At 40.9% G+C, this 9,282-nt stretch overlaps 1 pseudogene; it reads right to left on the bottom strand.

Moving 5' to 3' along the window:
• Positions 1-6,597: 6,597 nt before the first annotated feature.
• On the bottom strand, positions 6,598-7,871 carry LOC101415902 (cell division cycle protein 20 homolog pseudogene; annotated as a pseudogene).
• Between the last annotated feature and the right edge of the window lie 1,411 nt (positions 7,872-9,282).

The raw sequence follows: 9,282 nt of genomic DNA, 5'->3' as shown, positions 1-9,282 counted from the left end.
TCCATTTTGAGTTAATTTTTGTGAATGTTGTAGGTTTGTGTCTAGATTCATTTTTCTGCATGTGGATGTCCAGTTGTTCCAGCATTTGTTGCAAAGACTAGCCTTTCTCCATTAAATAGTCTTTGCTCCTTTGTCGAAGAACAGTTGATGGTATTTATTTGGATTTACTTCTGAAGTCTGAATTTTGTTCTATTCATCTGTGAGTCTTTTCTTTCTCCAATACTATGATGCTTGATCACTGTAGCTTTATGATAAATTGTGCAGTCAGGAAGTGTTACTTCTCTGACTTAATTCTTCTTCAGTATTGAGTTGGTTATTCTGGATCCTTTGCTTTTCCATATAAACTTTATTTTATTTTATTTTATTTTTTAAGGTACCGGACCAGGGATTGAACCCAGGATCTCATATATTGGAAGCTGGTGCTCAATCTCTGAGCCACATCAGCTCCCCTCCCATATAAACTTTATTTATTTATTTTTATTTTTCTCCCTGCCTGCCCGCCCGCCCCCAGTTGTCTGCTCTCTGTGTCCATTTGCTATGTGTTCTTCTTTGATCACTTCTATCCTTATCAGTGGCACCGGCAATCTGTGTTTCTTTTTGTTGCGTCATCTTGTTGTGTCAACTCTCCGTGTGTGTGGCGCCATTCTTGGGCAGGCTGCACTTTCTTTCACTCTGGGTGGCTCTCCTTACAGGGCACACTCCTTACACGTGGGGCTCCCCTATGCAGGGGACACACCTTTATGGCACGGCACTCCTTGTACACATCAGCTCTGCGCATGGGCCTGCTCCACATGGGTCAAGGAGGCCTGGGGTTTGAACTGCGGACCTCCCATGTGGTAAGGCAGACACCCTATCCATTGGGCCAAGTCCGCTTCCCTCCCATATAAACTTTATAATCAGTTTGCTGACATCCACAAAATAACTTGCTGAAAAATTGGATGGGATTCTGTTTGAATCTATAGATCAAAATGGGAGGAATTGACATCTTAAAATAATATTACATAAGTTTTTTTAAGAAAAAAAATTTGATCCAAACTTTTATGAACTGGTTTTTAATATAATAAGATTTTACATAATAGAATGTCTTGATGTCAATTAACATTCTAGAACTTGCACTTTGTTTAATTGAAATTTTCCTATTCTTACTTATGATGAGCTCAGTTTGTCTTTGTAAAAGTACTCTGTAGAATTCTCAGGGTGCCTAAGAAGATGTGATATTTAGTCTTGTCCTATAGTAGTTCCTATCCCAAAGACCAGCCTTTAAAAAATGCTTGGTTTTTCACTAGAGTATAAGATTGGTCAATATTGGATTAACTGTGTCTTCCAAGATCACTAAAAACAAGATTTTGCTGGCTGCTCCTTGTTTCAGATTGGACTGCTGCTAAGATACTTCCAAATGCTATAGCAGCACATGCTAAAAACTAAGATCTCAACTCTGCCCCCTTCAAGATGGTGGAGTGGGACACTTCCCCCATCGACACTTTGAATAACCAGCAAGAACTGGCAGAAACATCTTTATCAAAGCTTCAAAAACAAAGGACTGCAGTAACAGAAAATGCACCAAATCAAGAGAAAAGCTACTTAAAAGTGGGAGGATCTTGTGGGCAGTCTGGCTAGCCCCTCCCATGCCCTTTACTGCCTTGGCCGCAGAGCTGGCCTGTGGAAATCCCTGGTCCAGTTTCCTGAGGGAGCATAGTAATCCTTGTGCATATACTGGAAACAAATATCTGGCCCAATCTGCTTAATGGTGGCCTGAGGAACTGCAGTTCACACCTTGCCTTGTTGGTAGACAGCAGCTCATGGAACTCTACAGAATGCCGTGAGTGGACTGTCAAGTCGTGCTGCCTGGGGTAAGGGATTGCTGAGTATAGGACGTACAGTGCAGTATCCATAACCATGGGGAAACTGTTCCTAGGGAATAGGGGACATTTGTATCTGTGTGAACAGGGGAATATCCAAGGCCACACATGTAAACCCAAGACAAGACACATGCACAAAAGAGATTCATGGAGGCCTGCAGCTATTTTCTAAACTCTTTTGTGGATAAGCCTGAGGGAAAGCACTTGCACAGATCAATCTGCAAAGATTGAGAAAGAAGTTTTCTTTTTTTACCTTCTTTGTTTTTCTTTTTGTTAGCCCCTGATAGTTAAGGAAAGCTGTCATAACATTAGTTTCTGTTTTCTGTGAACTTCACAGGAAAGTGGCTGGGGGCTTGCCTACAGACTCCCTCTAGAAAGGCAAGGGCTTGCCTACAGACTCCCTCTAGAAAGGCAAGGGCTTGCCTACAGACTCCCTCTAGAAAGGCAAGGGCTTGCCTACAGACTCCCTCTAGAAAGGCAAGGCACATTTGTATCCAGGGCTGCAGAGCAGAACGCCAAGCAGGCACCACATAGCACTCCTAGTAACTCCAGGGCTGAGATGAGACCAAGAAAGCTAGAGACTATCACAGGAGCACTGACAGAGCCAAGAGAATAGAACATAGATCCACTAGCTGTTAATTTCAACCCTGAGGCTGGCAAGACACCTAGCAGCTGGGTGGACAAAGGTCAGTGTTCTGGAGACCCAGGAGTGCCAGCCAGCAAATGTCCGAGGATTGTAGGTGGTCAGGGGCCCCTTTATCTCCAGTTCACGAGGTTCTCTAAGACACCATCCCTTCTATATACTCAGAAGCTCTCTTAGGGAGAGAAGCGTTGAGAAGGGAGGGCTATCTGACAGAACAAACATTCTCTGAAAGGGCTGGATAAATAATCAGATAAGACTTAGTTCTAAACCCAATTAAATATTTAGCTATTTCTTCCTCACAGAACAGTGGAGATGAGCTTGTGAAGGTAGGAATTACATTTTCTCCCCATGTTTAAATTGTTATAACAAGTTAATTTGTAGTTCTATTGTAGAGACCATTGCTGTAATTGTTAACTGGCTAACTTCCTACATATAAACAGAAAATGACTCCCTTAATTTCTTGGGTGGTTTAAACCTTAGGATATCAGTACTGTTCATTAAATCTGATGTTTCTCTGCATGAGTTATATATTGAAAGTATTACCTGAGCTAATATTCAGTAGTGCAGGTAAATAAATCCACAAATGCCACTGTGATTTTATCAGTTTCTTAGGACTGCCATTACAAATGACCATAAACTCAGTGGCTTCAAACAACAGAACTTTGTTCTCTTACATTTTTGGAGGCTTGAAGTCCAAAATCAAAGTATTGGCATGGCCATGCTTCCTCTGAAGGCTCTAGAGAAGAATGGCTCCTTTCTTTCTTAGCTTCTGGTGGTTCCCAGTAATCCTTGGTGTTCTTTGGTTGTAGTTGCATCGCTCCAGTTCCTGCATCCATCTTCCCATGGCCTTCTTCTCTCTGACTCCATGTGACTTCTCCTCTTGTTATAAAGTCATGAGTCATTGGATTTAGGGCTCACCCTAATCCAGTATGATCTAATCTAGATCCTCAACTAATCCTATTTGCAAATACATTTCCAAATAAGTCACATTCTGAGGTTCTGGGTGAATGTGAATTTTGGATGGACACTGTTCAATCCATGACACTGATCAACATTTAAATTCCGAGATACGTATTTTGAGGGCAGGAAGTCTATTGTTGTAGACATGTAGGGTTTAATTATGGAACCAGTTTAGAAAAATGGCAATGAATAACTTTTGAAGAAATAGTGTAAAAAGTGAAGGCAAAACAGAACTCTATCAGGTACTTATTTCATGCTTTGAAAATTAAGTTGAGAAAATAAGAAAAGGGACAACTTTCAGAAGAGAATCAGAGAGAATATAGGAACAAAATATGCCACTGCAGCATATTTACTTTAGAGTAAAATAAATCTATTGATAGTGACCAACTTTAGTTCTTTAAGCACCTCAAGGCGTATAGGAAATGTTCCTTTGCAAAGGCAGCCTATGTTGCTTTGTTTGCTAAAAAGTAAGACTGGGTTTGGGAAATAATGAGGTCAGACAGTGTGTGCTAATTAGAAGTTGAATGAACAAGATAATGGAGATGAATTTTTATTAATTTTCATGGCAAATAACTTTATGCCGATAATTATTCAGGAACCAAGAGAAATATTTTATTTGAGCTGTTTTCTTTCCATTTCAAGTGATTTCTATCTCAAAAGCTCTTTTGATAGGTAGGAAAATTTGTTGGCAGATTTAAATACCAAATCTGAGATGGTAAATGTCAAGGGAGATGAACTCTCAGCAGTTCATTCGTTTTTTGTTGGGGAAATGGGTCCTCATAGCCTCTGGTATAAAAGTGTGGTGTTAAAGTAGCAAAATTTGTAGAATTTATTTCCAAAAGGGCCAATCAACTTTGTAAAAGGAGAAAAAGTTCTCTTTAGGGTCCACATTGCTATCACCTCTTCAAACCTCTTGATATCAAATTCATTAACAGGTGGAGGGAAGAAGAGAGGTAAAACAAGTTGGAGAGGAGAGGGTGGATATCTCAGACTTCCTGGAAAAGTGACTCAGTTTACATTTGCTGATTACTAGAGTCAGCTGCAAATAAGAAAATATTTATGGTTCATTTGTTAACCCAGTGTATATGTTAAAGGGATTCTATCCTGCTAATATACATTTAAGTTTCCTTAGCATGGGGCCTTTTTCCAACAGTATTGAAGTATCATAGGTTTTTGTGTTTATGCCATTCAGAAAAATCCCTGAGTAATAGAAGGAAAGATTACCGATGGAAAAATGTAGAAAAAAAAATCCAATTGCAATACTCATAGCACCTCTTAAATTACATTGATCTAACAAAACTTTCACCTTCATATCTCATGTATAGATACTAAAGATGAATGAAATTCGAGAAATAATCCACTATGGAATTCGTGCATCTAGAAATGATCAAGGGGCACTTGTTTTAAATGGCTTTTTCTAAAGCATTAATTTCTCTTGTTCCTGTGAAGTCACTTGATGCATATTACCTAACAGCATGCTGGTGTTGGAAGTCTTTGGAGGCCTACTCAACATCTGGCTCAAAACAACTGCATTCTGGCTGTGGACATTTCAGTCAATTGCTTGGTTTCACTGTCAGGGAACATGTTTTAATGTTGGTTGATCTTAAAGCTGTCTGTAGTTTGAATTGTACAGAATTTAATTATATCAATACCCTACAATCTACAGCTTAAATGTGATGTGTCTGATCAGCTAATTTCTTCAGGATGCGTTCTGCTTTCATTACCAAGACTGTCTTTCCAGCAACTTGAAAGCAGAGATCAAATCTGTGTGCCCTGTAACTCCTGGTTAAATACTTTGCTCTTCATGGCTCCCCAGGGGATAAAAAGTATATACTGTAAAAAAGTGAAGAAAAAATGGAACTCTAATGGTTACTGATTTCATGCTTTGAAAATTAAGTTGAGAAAATAAAAAAACTGGAACAACTTTCAGAAGAGAACCAGAGAGATATAAGATATACATGTACACTCATATATATGAAAGTACACAGTAATGACTACTTTTAAAAAAGGAAATCCACAATATGGATGTTTTTAAGAAGTATGGCTAAAAGGTTTAAACAACAACTAATTATTCCACCAAGACCATTACAATAGGAAGATTTAACACTTTCAGTTAGGATTCATTTAGCTGAAGGTATAGATTATCCAGCTGACCACACTGCAAAATCCAGGTTCCCTTGGCAAAGAAGAAGCAATTACTAATGTCTCCTGGGTTGGCTGACTAATAGTGCAAGAGCAGGGCATTTGTTTACAAATCAGTTATTCCTGTTGAAGAACTCTGATTGAGTATATGTACTTGTTCATCCTTACTAAAATCTGACTGCCTAGCATGAGAGTCTAAGAAATATCATTCTGATTGTTTGAACAATTTAGAATATTTTATTTCTTTTTCTTCAGAAAATGCTGCAAATAGTTATTTTTTAAAGCAGCTTTATTGAGGTTTAATTTGGGTAACATAAACTGACCCCTTGACCATATGCAATACAGTGACTTGTACAACAGTCACCACAAACCAGTTTTGGAACATTTCCATCACTCCATAAAATTCCTTTGTGCCCATCCATCTCTCCCACATTCAGCCTCAGGCAACCCCTGATCTGCTGTCTGTCTCAATGGTTTTCTTTCTCTGAAAAACTTTGATAAATGGCGTCCTACTTAATGTGGTCCTTTGTATCTGGCTTGTTCCAGTTAGTTCAATGTTTTTGAGGTCCATTCACGTTGTAGCATGTACATGTGGTTCATTCTTTTTTATTGCTATTATTCCATTGTATGGATATACTTTATTTTGTTTACCCATTCACCAGTAGAAGGACATTTGGATTCTTTCCAGTTTGAACTGTTATGAGTAATACTGCTGAGAATAGTCATGTTCAAGATGTTGTGTGGACATATGTCTTTATCTCTTTGGAGAGGTTCCTAGGATGGAGTAGCAGAGCTTAATGGTAGATCTATGTTTAGTCATTGGTGAAACTTTCAAACAACTGTTCAAAGTGGCTCTACCACTTTATATTCCTGGTAGCAATGTATGAGAGTCTCAGTTTTCTCCACATCCTCACCCACACCTGGTAATGTCTGTCTTTTATATATATATATAAATTATATATATATAAATTATTCTCATGGTGCATCATGGCATCATGGCATCATGGTGGTCATTTTCATACCAGAAGAAAGGGAGACATGACTTAAACAGAAAAATTTTAAAAAACAAAGAAAAAGATGAGTTGGTTTCAATGGATGCCCTGGTGGTGAGGCTCTTCTGGCTGCACTGGCCTTCTCCCACTCCCATCGCCATGCTGGGCCCACCTTGAAACTGCACCATAGCCACAGGTTCTCATCTGCTGCTGCTGATGCCACACACCTAGGGTATGTGGCCTTTGAGCTCAGCCATCCTGGCCATGGTTGGGTACTTCCAAAGAACTAGCTGGTTCTGGGCAAAGCCATGGCCTGAGATGAGCTCCTTGTAGTGGGGGGACCAGAGGATGGGGCACACCTGGGAATGGGCATCCACAGCATTCAGGCAGGCCCCAGAGCAGATTTTCCAGACATGAATGTGTTGATCACTGTTGCCCCCTCCCATTGCCAAGATATTGCACCGCCAGGGACACCACGCTAGAGCTTTGACAGCCCCTTGATGCTGAGTGAAGGTCTGCAGGGGAGCCCAGCCATGTTCTCCAGCAGTACTAGGCCACACATTGACCAAGTTATTGTTGCCACCACTAGCCAAATTCCGTCCATCTGGAGTGCAGTGTAGCCCACACATTTCTTGGCTGCGGCTACTCAGTGTGGCCACATGGTGTTCTGCTACCCACACATCATGGTGGCGAATGTGACTGGAGCATGAGCCACTGGACAGGATATAGCTGTTCCAACAAAGGGAGCCCACTCAGGCAGAGTGGTCATGTTTTGAAGTCCTTTCTGCTCTTGCACACCCCACAACTACACCTCAGAGCTGCTGGTGCCCACAGCCAGGTAGCTGCCTTCTTTGATCCAGGCTACAGAGGATATATATTCTCCAGATTGCTCCATTTTTGCAGCAGCTGCAGAATGTCACCAGAGCTAGCACTCAGTCCACAAGTATACACTGTCGTCCAGTGCCACAGCGAATATGTCGGGGGAGCTCCAGTCCATTAGGTTCAGGAAGTAGTCATCCCGGATGTCAGGGGTGTCCAGGATGTGGTCTGGCAGGGAAGGGACATACTGGCAGGACTTCAGGCTGGAGACAGGCGTGGCCTTCTGGCTATATAGTACCTTCAGTTTGTTCTGGTACCTGTCTGGGTCATTCTTGGGTTTTCCACTGAGCTGAAGGATCTTGCTTCAACTTGGAAACCATTCAGGTTCAAGGCCCACACTTTCTGGCTGTTTTTAGGCTGATTCTCCTTGCTCGGGAGGAAGCTGGCCACCTCCATCCAACTGTAAGAATTATTGAACTGTAAGAATTCGTTACCTATTCTGAATAGAAGTTCTTTCTCAGCTTAGTAACTGGTAAATATTTTCTCCAAGTCTGTACTTGGCTTTTAATTTGCTGAAAGCTGTCGTTTGGAGAGCTGCTTAATTAGTTTGATGATATCCATGTCATTAATGTTTTCTTACATAAGCAGTGCTTTTGGTGTCATATTTAAGAAACAGTCGTCTAACCCAAGGTCACTAAGATTTGCTCCCATGTTTTCTTCTAGATGTTTCATAGTGTTAGCTCTTACATTAAGTTTATAATGCATTATAAGTTGATTTTTCATGTAGTATCAGGTTCAGTCTGAGTTCATTTTAAAATCAATGGATGTGTACTTGTTCCAGCCCCATGTGTTGAAAAAAGCACCTTTTACCCACTGAAATGACTTGATACCTGTTTCAGTCTGCTCAAGGGATCCAATGCAAAGTACCAGAAATCTGTAACTTTTATCAAGGACGTTTATTAGGGGTAAAAGCTGACAGTCCCAAGGCCATGAAAAGTCCAACTCAAGATACAATAAGAGGTACTTTCTCACCAAAGTCACATGCCAGGTGTTGCAGCAAGATAGGGGTGAACTCTGCTGGTTTCCCTCTTTCTCTTGAGGCTCCATGGGCCCAGCTTCTTCCTGATCTCAGCTGCAGGCTTGCATAGGGCTTGTCAGCTCAGGGCTTCCTATATCAGTCTGGGCTCTCTTCCCAAGGTTATCTGTAAGCTTTCAGGCAAATGGGTCCATATCTTCCCGGGGCTTTAGCTATTTGAGCCTCTCTCATTTCTGACACATGGCAGGATCCAGAATCCCAAGTTTCTCTCTGTGTCTTTTTAAGTAAGTGTCCATTTATTTCAGACCCAGCAAGGGAGTGGGGATTCAACCCGAGTCATACACATTGACTATCAAATCAAAGAAAGCCCTAACTCAATCTCAGCAAGTGATTGAATCAAACAAACCTCAGCTGATCTAATGCAATCAAAGTTCTCAACCCAGAGCTATAGATTAGTTTACAAACATAATCTTTCTCTTTTGGGAATTTTAAATAATCTCAACCCATCACTATACACATATCAGTGTATATGTATGTATGTATATTCCTATATATGTATGTACATGGGGCATATCTATGAATGTCCACAGTGATGATTCCTTTTCTTTTTTTTGAACTTCTAAAGAACTTGGATATTTTTCTAAAATCAGTGTACCTAAAAGTTACAAAAACAGGGTGGCAGACTTGGCCCAGTGGTTAGGGCGTCTGTCTATCACATGGGAGGTCCCGGTTCAAATGCCGGGCCTCCTTGACCCGTGTGGAGCTGGCCCATGGGCAGTGCTGATGCACGCAAGGAATGCTGTGCCATGCAGGGATGTCCCTCATGTAGGG

This window comes from Dasypus novemcinctus, chromosome 3 (assembly GCF_030445035.2).
Source record: "Dasypus novemcinctus isolate mDasNov1 chromosome 3, mDasNov1.1.hap2, whole genome shotgun sequence".
NCBI lineage: Eukaryota > Metazoa > Chordata > Mammalia > Cingulata > Dasypodidae > Dasypus > Dasypus novemcinctus.
The sequence above is the reverse complement of the archived record's forward strand: the minus strand, read 5'-3'. Positions and strand labels throughout refer to the sequence as shown.